Source organism: Podarcis vaucheri (genome assembly GCF_965113315.1).
Source record: "Podarcis vaucheri genome assembly, chromosome: 10".
Lineage (NCBI taxonomy): Eukaryota > Metazoa > Chordata > Lepidosauria > Squamata > Lacertidae > Podarcis > Podarcis vaucheri.
Genome location: NC_138748.1, coordinates 48,770,709 through 48,780,734, shown reverse-complemented (window position 1 = coordinate 48,780,734; position 10,026 = coordinate 48,770,709).

Below are 10,026 nucleotides of genomic sequence, written 5' to 3'. Positions count from 1 at the left end.
CCTCTGTCACCAAACCCGATAGCACTTTCACGAATAGAACAAATGGCCTCTGCCTGTGCCTTGGTTGCTTGCAGACAAACATTCTCTGCTATTATTTGCAGCGTTGCTTCTCCCCCCCATCCCATCTCCCTCTCTGGCAGGTGTCTCTGTGCTGAGATTGTTCAGCCTTCTACTTATTTATATGGAAGAGCAGATGGTTCGAGGGTTGGGTTCTCTTAGACACTCTTTGCATGCCAGCATATGCACGTGTGCCATTTTGCATGGGTAGGTTAACTCTTGCAGAAGCAATATGGGAAGAGAACGCCAAGGACAGAAGAAAATGGGAAGCCTTAGAGATCCAGTACAGTCTTCTCCTGCCTACCTTCTGCTCAGCTAGTCAAATGAACATATTTAAAGTGCTACTGTTTTGTTGTCAGCATGGCCTAGAACCACTTGCCGCGTCTGTATTTCCCTTTGCTCATTTTGTGTTCCTATGACTGAATAAAATGCATTTGCTGAGATCACTACAAATTATTTATAAAAGTGGCTTGTTTCATTTACTTGTGATGCATGTTCAATCAACTCTTCCCCACCCTTGTTGACATTTCTAAGTAGCATCACTGTTAAGGCCAGATGTGGGGAGCAGGTTTGCCCCCCCCAGACTGCCAACCCAAATACCCCACAGTAGTAACTTGCTACTAGTGGTATTAGCTTGCAAGGAAGCAAACGGGGGGGGGCAGACTCTGGCACAGGAAGGCGGATTCTTCTCACACATACAACACACTCAAGGAACATCTTGGCGCAGGACAAGCTCTGAGCTTTGGGTATTCTGTTGCTTGCCTCTTCCTCTCACTGAGACCTTACTCAGAACAACTAAATGTCAGGGCTCGTGATTCTGAGCTGAAATAATGCAAGAACCAGAGGCATAGGATCTTTGGCCTGGGCACTTAGTGCTGGCATCGACATACAGATACACACATCCATCTTCAGCTGCAGCAGTTCATCTAAGCCCTGGATAAGTAAGCTGTTCACCCCTTCCTTGTCTTCCAGAATCCCATGCCAAATTGACACACTCCCGTCCCATCTTTTTTCTTCTGCTCTTTCTAGCCTAGAACTCTCTCTCTTCTCCACTTTAGGGTTCTGAATGCAATAGGTTATTAGACAAGAAGCACTAGTGGATTTATGTTTTATATACCGTACCGAATTGTACTTAATGTTCACATGTTAAATGTGCATACATTTGAGTTTCCAGAGATATGAGTAACAGAGTTCCTACTAGGAGTCTGGGCTGTGAATCAAGAAGTCCGCAGTGAATCTTAATACTGTCCAGAGGGGCCTCTGCCTCCACAAACATGGTGGGCTCTCAGATGTAGGAAGTAGTGGGTGGAGTGCTCCAGGAGGCTGAGGCAGGCAAGGGCCACAGCCCAGCTCTCTAGTTGGCCAGGTGGGACTCACTAGCTCTGGGAGGACGTGTGTGATTCCTCAGCTGGAGTAGGCTTGGAGCAGGTGAGGGTCGCGTGTCTCATCAAGCCCAGATACGGCAATGAGCAGGCAAAGTACAAAAGGGAAGCAGAGCTGAGGTGTTGTGTCTGCTCAGCAGCCCATGCTGAGGGACCTCAGTTTGGAAGCCTAGGATCACTGCAGGACTTTGGACATGCGGGTTGACCCAGCACTGGGGACTTGACATACTGACTTGCCACCTGGTAGGACAGGGGCTCAGGACACTGACTGACCTTTCAGGGTTGCTGGAAGGATTACCAATAGATGCATGTGGAGTGCAATGAATGTTTGAAAGCACTACACAAATGTTAAGTATTATTAATGGCCACCCTGAGCAGAGGGTTTAAAATAAAAACCCTCCAACTCTAAAATTATTATTTGTTGTCATTGCAGGCAAGTTACTGCACATAAGACGTGTGAATTGATCTGTTTTGGCACTTGGAGAACATACATCTGTCTCAGTCAGTACTAATGATTAGGATTAAGAATTTAACAGCATGCTTGCAAACCAAGCTGTGAGCACAAGAGTCTAAATGGTGGAATAATGTTGGATAACCCACCCTTTTTATATAAAAAAAAGCATGCATCATACTCCAGGAGTGTGTGGGCAAACCTACACACACATTTAAACCCCCTCTTTTTAAATTTGGTATGATTCCTTCACACACGCTGCTTGAAATATAAATAATGACACAGGGGTCAGGATCAGGGCACAAGAAGCAGAGGTAAAGCTGAAGGGGAGGGGGCTGCAAGCAGGGGAAAATTTTGTCCATAAAGAGAGAGAATACCCTTCATTCCCTAGGCAACAATGATGGTGTTTCCTCTTTTCACACTATTAGCCAGCTTTGAGTGGCTACATAGTGATGTGATATCACATTTATTATGTAATCCCCAATTGTGTAGTGAGGGAGGAGCAGCAGAAGGCAAGAACATTAGCTGAAAAATGGCCTTGAAGCAGAATAACATGTTTGTGTGTGTGTGGTTTTGCAAGTAACCCTTTGCATTCCAAACTTCGCCCCCCCTTTAGCCCCTCAAAAGTTAATAGCTAATAATTCAGCCACTGGTTACAATCAATCTGGCTTGCCGATAGGCTCAGACAAAGCATGCACATTTCAGCACATTGGTCAGACTGGAAATTCAAATCTGCATTTTCCTAGACTCAGTTGATATATGAATGTGCCGCTGAAGCATTGCCCGTTTGATTCTGTATTAAAATATACAAAAATTATCTCTTCCTCTTTGACTCAAGTCTGATCTTACTGACTGTGGTTCTCATTGTTAGATTTAGAAAGAAACAGCTGAAGCCATCCTTTCATCCATAAAGGCTTTTAGTGCCTAGAACTTAATACTAGTCTAACACAACATATCCCTGTTCCTTAGCATGCCAACTGCACCGTGTTAGGTTGAGATCAATCACTAAGCCGTCTCTTTATGATATCAGAAACGGCATATGGCATGACAATCGCGACGCTGGTCCCTCCTGCCCTGCCATGTGTTTGTGACACAGAATCTGGCCAGTTCCAGAGTAGCTCTGCTTTAGAGCCACTGAGAATGCAGATAGGCTGAGCTATTTATGTCAGTTGAGCAGAACAGTTGCTGATTTCCCCAACGACTAATACAGCAACGTTCCAAGCAGCCTTCATTTCTGACACAGTCTTCCGAGCTCAACACTTCCCGAAGACCAGATGCTTTCTTCATTAGAGGGAAGAGCTGGAATGTTTACTAAACACCAGCTGGCATGGGCTTAGTGCCCTGTTGCATCCACCGCTTTCACCTCCATCAGCAATGGCTTAGATCCCATTATCCCCATGCATGAACGGAGAGCATATCCACATGCATGGCAGATGGTGGACTGCCAGTTCTCTCTTGGTTGCAGTCCCTTGCTCCCATTGTATGCATGCCACTTTGGAAGGTCACTTGACTCTCTGGACTGGGACAGAATAAAGAGCTACAACCAGGGCAAATGTTGATGGACACTTTCTGTACAAATGGGAGGATGTTGGGATTCAAGCTGATGTGTGGGTCCAAGTCACTATTTGGTCCACAAATTTTAAAAGGAAGGCAATGAGCAATTCATGTCTACTCACTTAGTACAACAGATTGTTTGTGATGTTATTAAAATTTGAATCTTTCCATGCAAACCAACTGAGCTGCACAGCCAAACAGCCTGGCCAGTTTGGAATATTACCTAGTAATTCAGTGTACTTAATTGCAAACCACTTTCATATGGTAGAATTCTGCGTGATCTCTGATTGCTGTTGACCAGGAAGCAACTGCATTTGAAAGATTGCCATTTCAGTTCTGTGTTCTGTATGGCACTTCAGGTTATCACCACTTGTTACAGCTATCTTATGTATGATTGAATAAAATAATGCAAATCACATTTCACTTGGTCTTAAGAAACAGGAAGACTTGGAGTGCACGCTCAGATCAGGAATTTGTTTTCAGTACCAGAACTGAGCCCATAGTCCTTTCATATAAAAATCCGCCCCTGGTTTGCTTCCAAGCTTTCTTTATTTCAGCACCATAATTTGAGGGGAGAGAAACATTTTAATTGTTCTTGCTGAACAGGTGAAAGTCAGAGACCATGGCCAATATAGGCAAATCATCCAAAGATCTACCTTATGGCCACACCCAACTTATTGCATGTTCTAACATCTTGACATTGTGCATTTCGCAGTCTCTGCTGCTCATCATTGCTGGTAGAATAAGATAGGCTGAGCATATGCCCCAGTGTCACAAAATGGGGTAAGTGGTAACAGCACATTGTGTAGACAGGGGCCTGGAGCTCTTGCTTCACAGCCTATACCTTTTTCGTATTGTCTAGTTCCACCCTTCAGGTACAAAGTTCAAACCTATAGATCAAAATCCTATTACAGCCAGAAGGATGCATACTTAGGTATTTTCTCTCTCCTGTTTCCTACAAAGCATTGCCCAGATGACAGCAATATGTAGCAAGAGCAGAAGAGGGTGGAAGAAGGAACTATTTAGCCTCTCAGCAAAAGATGGATATATCAGAGGGGTAATGGCACAGTTTGCTCCTTTTGGTTCATTTCCCTCCATGGAACTCATCAGGAACAATTCATATTCCACCTTGGAACAAGATAGATCCTTTGACTTACCTCCCAAGAAATCTTCACTCTGATTCTGAGATTCTTTTTCACAAGGTTGCAGGGTATCCTGGGGCCCTCCAGACTGGCGTGTTGTTGTTTTGTGTGCGTATTCTGCAACTTGTCAAAGCAATAATAGTTTATTAAGTGGGGGATTTATTCTGAACTGTACACATATCACTCTGCTTTATTAGTTTTTTTGTGATGAAGGGTGGTATACAAATTTAATTGATTTCATTTAATCTAATCTATTTTAATTATTCAATTATTCAATTATTCAATTATTCAATTATTCAATTATTCAATTATTCAATTATTCAATTATTCAATTATTCAATTATTCAATTATTCGATTATTTGATTATTTGATTATTTGATTATTTAATTATTTAATTATTTAATTAATAATAGAAGCTCACCTCTTCCCCAGTGGGTGTCGGTTGCAGACCTTTGTTCATCTCCTTCCCAGTTGGCTGGACCTGCATGGATGTTGGCCAAGGGGGGGGGTTCCCTTTGGCCATCGCGACTGTGGGGGTGTTACCTCCTGGCCAGTAAGATGGCTCTGTGACTGGGTCTGCAATAAAGAAGAAGAAGAAGAAGAAGAAGAAGAAGAAGAAGAAGAAGAAGAAGAAGAAGAAGAAGAAGAAGAAGAAGCTGCTGCTGCAGGATTTCAGCAGAAACCTATGGGGCTGATTGGAAATGAAGCAGTGTTTGCCATGAATCTTCTGAAGGCACAAACAGTATTGCAAGGGTATAGAAGTGGCCCCATGCCGTCATGAACACAAAGAATCAAGACTGCAGAATAAAAAGTATACCTGAAAGGGCCCATGGTGTCCCTTGCTGCAGACCAACCAGCTTCTGCCCCTTACTTCTCTGCCTTTTGATCCAGGTTCAGTATTGCTCTTTCTCCTTGCATGGAGATGGGGCATAGCTTGGTGGTAGAGTATTTGCCTGGGACAAAAGGTCCCCGTTTCAATTCCCAGCACCTTCAGCTAGGGCTGGAAATGCTCCATGTCCAAAATCCTGGAGCACTGATGCCGAAGGAGACAATTCTGATCTAGATTATACCAAAGCTTGAAGGTTTGACTGTGCCAATTCTGAATGTATTGGATTTGCGACCATTATGCTCAGTTGCCTTCAGTAGCAGTAAAGCTCTGCTGGATGAAGTGCAATTGCTTCTGGTCTATTTTTGGGGAACTCTGCAATGTGTTAAAGTTTTTTCTCCTCTGGACGACAGTAGGCAGCAATGCTTTGCATAGTTACCTGGTAGTAAATCCCACTGAATTCTGTGGGAGTTACTTCTGAGGCACAGGATCAGGCTGTTCAGTGATATTTCTTTTGTGCATAGTAGATTCCTGCAAAAAACTGAAATGTGCAGGTCCAGACTTCTTTTTCTTTGCTTTAGAAAATCTATTAATGAAGCATTCAGGGATGCAGAAAAGCCTTTACTTCCTGGCGCTCTAATGTATTTCATTGGGCTCTGCTGAACTTCTGACCTGCCCACAGCTTTTTCTCTGGTATCTCTTACAACTGCTTGATTGAATTACTGTCTTGTCAATGGTGAAGCTACAACTGCGCAGTTCTTCTTGGACGCAGGATATGCTGGGAACAAAGGGGACAATGACTCAGAACCTTCCATTTTCTGATCAGCTCATCGTCATCAGTAATCATTTCTGGATATAATATTTTTGTGTGACTTGGACCAAGGCTCTTAGTTCTATATGCTTTTATTTCAGATCAAATTAACCTTTGATTAGCATGTAAAGGATTTCCAGGGAGATTCCCCTCCCCATGAAGTCTGAAGTGACTGACTCATAACAGAAGACTATAACAGAGAGAGAAAGGACATCAAAGATCTAGCAAGGTGTCATCTGCACTACATATTTAAAGCAGTCTCAAATCACTTTAAACAGTGTCCCTCAAAGAATCATGGGAACTGTAGTTTATTATGGGTGCCGGGGGCTGTAAGGAGTCTTCTATTCCTCTCAGAGAGTGACAATGCTCAGAATTCCATGAGAAGAGCGACTGACTGTTAAACCACTCAGGGAACTGTAGCTGTGTGAGAGAAATATCACTCCCCTAACATCAGTGGCATGCTGTTGCTTTTAATGTATAGGGCTGTTCTGTTTTTATTATTGGTATTTTAATAGAATTGTTTTAATCAGGGGTGCCAACTTAAATAAAAAATTGGGGGGGCAGCCTGCATAATCAGTCACATGACATGATGCAGGCACACCATTTGAATGGCAATGCACATTAACTTGAGGGCCCCCCAGCCCCTTCAAATATTCTATTGGATGCCCAGAACTCCCTCAGCCCCTAGGAGTTGGCTCCTATGGTTTTAATTCTATTTTAGTTTAATTACTTTTAAACTATTATCCCTTATATGTTTTCAGCTTTCTATATTTTATCTGTGTTGTTGTTCCTGGTTTGGGGGAAAAGGTGGGATATAAATAAATACAATAACAATAATAAATAATGGAGTTGTGCTGTAAAGCCTCAGGAAGCCTGAGTTTTATGAGATTTATGCACTGGTAAGTATGCTTACAGTTCAGCCTTAGTTTCAGTGTTTTGGGTGAAATGCCAGAGCTAGTGGCATACGGATTGTGAACTGGACGTTACTTAATCTTTTTATTTAGTCATCCAACTAGCTGACTAAAGAACTGGCTGTGTCCAGTCCCTCAAGCGCACAGCCATAATTAAAATCAGAAGTTAAGTGGCATGCCCTAACTGTCCAAACCGAGGGCTAAGGGATGATCACACGCAAGGAAGCTGATACTGTTGTACAAGGCAAGGCAAAACGGAGATGCTTAAGAGAGAAGCATGAGGAGCTGAATGGGATCAACAGCTCCAATGGCAGCTGCTTTTGTTCCTGGAAAGGAAATGCGCTGAATTATTCATGCTCGGCTTAAACTGCCAATGCGCCCAGCTTCAGCCGAGCATTTCTCCTCTATTATTCATACGATCCAGCCAGTGGAGACGCAGCAGGAGATTTCCGCAAATGGATGAATGGGACCTGTAAAGGGCTTGCTGCTGCCGCCGGAGTTGAGACTGGCTGTTTATTGAATGGAGGCAGGATGAGCTCTTGTGGTTCCACCCCATGCCAAAGCTAGCAAACGCTGCAGGACAGGCATGTATGGCCATGTTGCCTTCCCAATTGTTCATCCTACTTAGGCGTGCAAGTCCGTAATAATACATAGCATTTAAGGCAGCACTTTGCATGCATTGTTTTGGTCACAGAATCATAGAGTTAGCAGTTACGTTAGAAGTTATCTAAGGCTGCAGTCCAGCACTCCTGCTGGCCTCTGAAGGCAAAGTGATTCCAGAATCTCCACTACCACAGAGCTCCCTGTTCTACCCATCAAATGTAATGAAACATGACTTCAGGCTGGCACAGCAATTTGCTTGCCCCCTTGGCTTTCACCCCAGATGCTGCCCTGTTTGGGATTGGATTGTCCTGTAATGTAAATCCCTGCCAGTTAAAGAACCCCACTGCTACAGCATCCTTGAAGGATTCTTCTTAAAAAACTGGAACAAAGGAGCATTCACCACCTTCCAAGAGAGTCTGCCTCACAACCTAGTAGCTTGTTTTTTGGGGGGAGTTATTCCTAATACAATATATGCATCCCTTCCTTCCTTCCTTCCTTCCTTCCTTCCTTCCTTCCTTCCTTCCTTCCAATGGAACCCAGGGTGGCAGACACAGCAATTATATATCTGTTAAAAGAAGTTAAAACATTCTCACCAACTGATTTCTGGATTGCCAGGAACAATAATGAGGGAGACAGACACACCTCACTATGGACAGTATTCCAGAAACAGAGAGCCACCATTGAAAAGTCCCTATCAAGGCCTCACCTGAGATGATTGATATTGGGGAAGGCACTCTTTTAGAAACCTGAGACTCAGCTTTATAGCTGCAAATAAAACATTTTAAGTGTGCTGCAAAGTGCATTATACAAATGTGACACCAGATGGCGATGGAGAGCTATGGCAAATGCAATATTTTTCAAAACTTTTTTTTTTTTAAAGCATTTTCACAACGTTTTTTATTTGTGTCTAAATTCCACCTTGGGCCCTAAGCCATTTATGATTCTGTATCTTGAATTTGGCCTGGTAACTCACTGGCAGCCAGTGCAGTGCTTTCAGGGCTCCCCCACTTAACAAACCTAGCAGCCACATTCAGCATCATCTGCAGCTTCTGGACAGTAGTCCAGACAGGAGGTCACTGGAGCATGGTCAACTGAGGCCAGGCTGGCCAGATAATCACAATTCTTGTAATTGGTTCAGGTTTGGGGCAACAGAAACCAAAGTTGCTCCATCAGCTATATGGCAGCTTTGCAACTATTTGAAGATGGCTGTTGCCTCTTAAAAATCCCTTTCCCAGGTTTACAACAAGGTAGGTCCCCATTAGTATCTCCCTGGAAGGCGATGTGTTTAACTCCAATCCCGTTTTCTGGCCATGACCAGATTATTTGCAATTCAGTCAGCTCAGCCTTCCTCTTTATTCTCTAAAACCCATCAGATGACCAAGCCCACATGTCTGGATAAGTAAGTTCTCCCAAATCTGGGAGGTGTATGTGTGTGTGTGTCAGTATGCTTGCAAACAGGATAGGTTCAAACTTGGGAGAGGGAGTCAGAGTGGGAGCTGGGTCTGACACTACTTCCCTTAGGATGGGGAACTTTCGGCCTTTTTGATTTTGGTGAACTACAACTCCCACCATCTCTGACCACTGGTTAGGCTGGTTGGGGCTGATGGGAGCTACAGTCTAACAATATATGGCGGACCACTGGTTCCCCATCCCTGTCTTAAAGGATACAGCTGTGTTTGCTTCCATTTAGAGGATATTTTTAACATCCTGTGCAAACAGAGCTTGTAAAACAGCAGTGATAAGGTGCAGATGGTGTTCCCCTCTTGGGGCCCAAGGAAGGCAGCAAGGATTAGGTCTATCTAAGCATCTCATCTTAAAGCAGATTCAGTGATCTGGATCCAAGATCCAGCAATCTGAATTTAGCCTGAAATTGTGCAGATCGCCCAAGTGGGAAATCCTGTCTCTTTACACTGACGATCCACCTTGCAGCTTCTGCTTTAGACAACAATCTTACAGGAGCAATAGAAAGCATTGCATTCATTTGTAAAAACACCACTGCTTGAGATAATAAAACATGACTTCCCTCTTGGGCCATATCACTGTTTCTATTTATTTAGCACGAAACGCGAGAGCTTGTCTAGAAACGTGTTATCATTGCCTTTGGGTATAGTGATTCATCCTCACTGGTGTGCAATTTGACCCCACCAGGGAGGTGGCCAATTGTTTAACTCAGAACAGCTATTCCCTTCCAAATAACAAGATGGCATTTCCACAAGTGATTAAACACTTCTTGCTTGCTCCCAATGCTCATGACATCACAAATGCATTTGCATGGGGGCTTTGAAGGA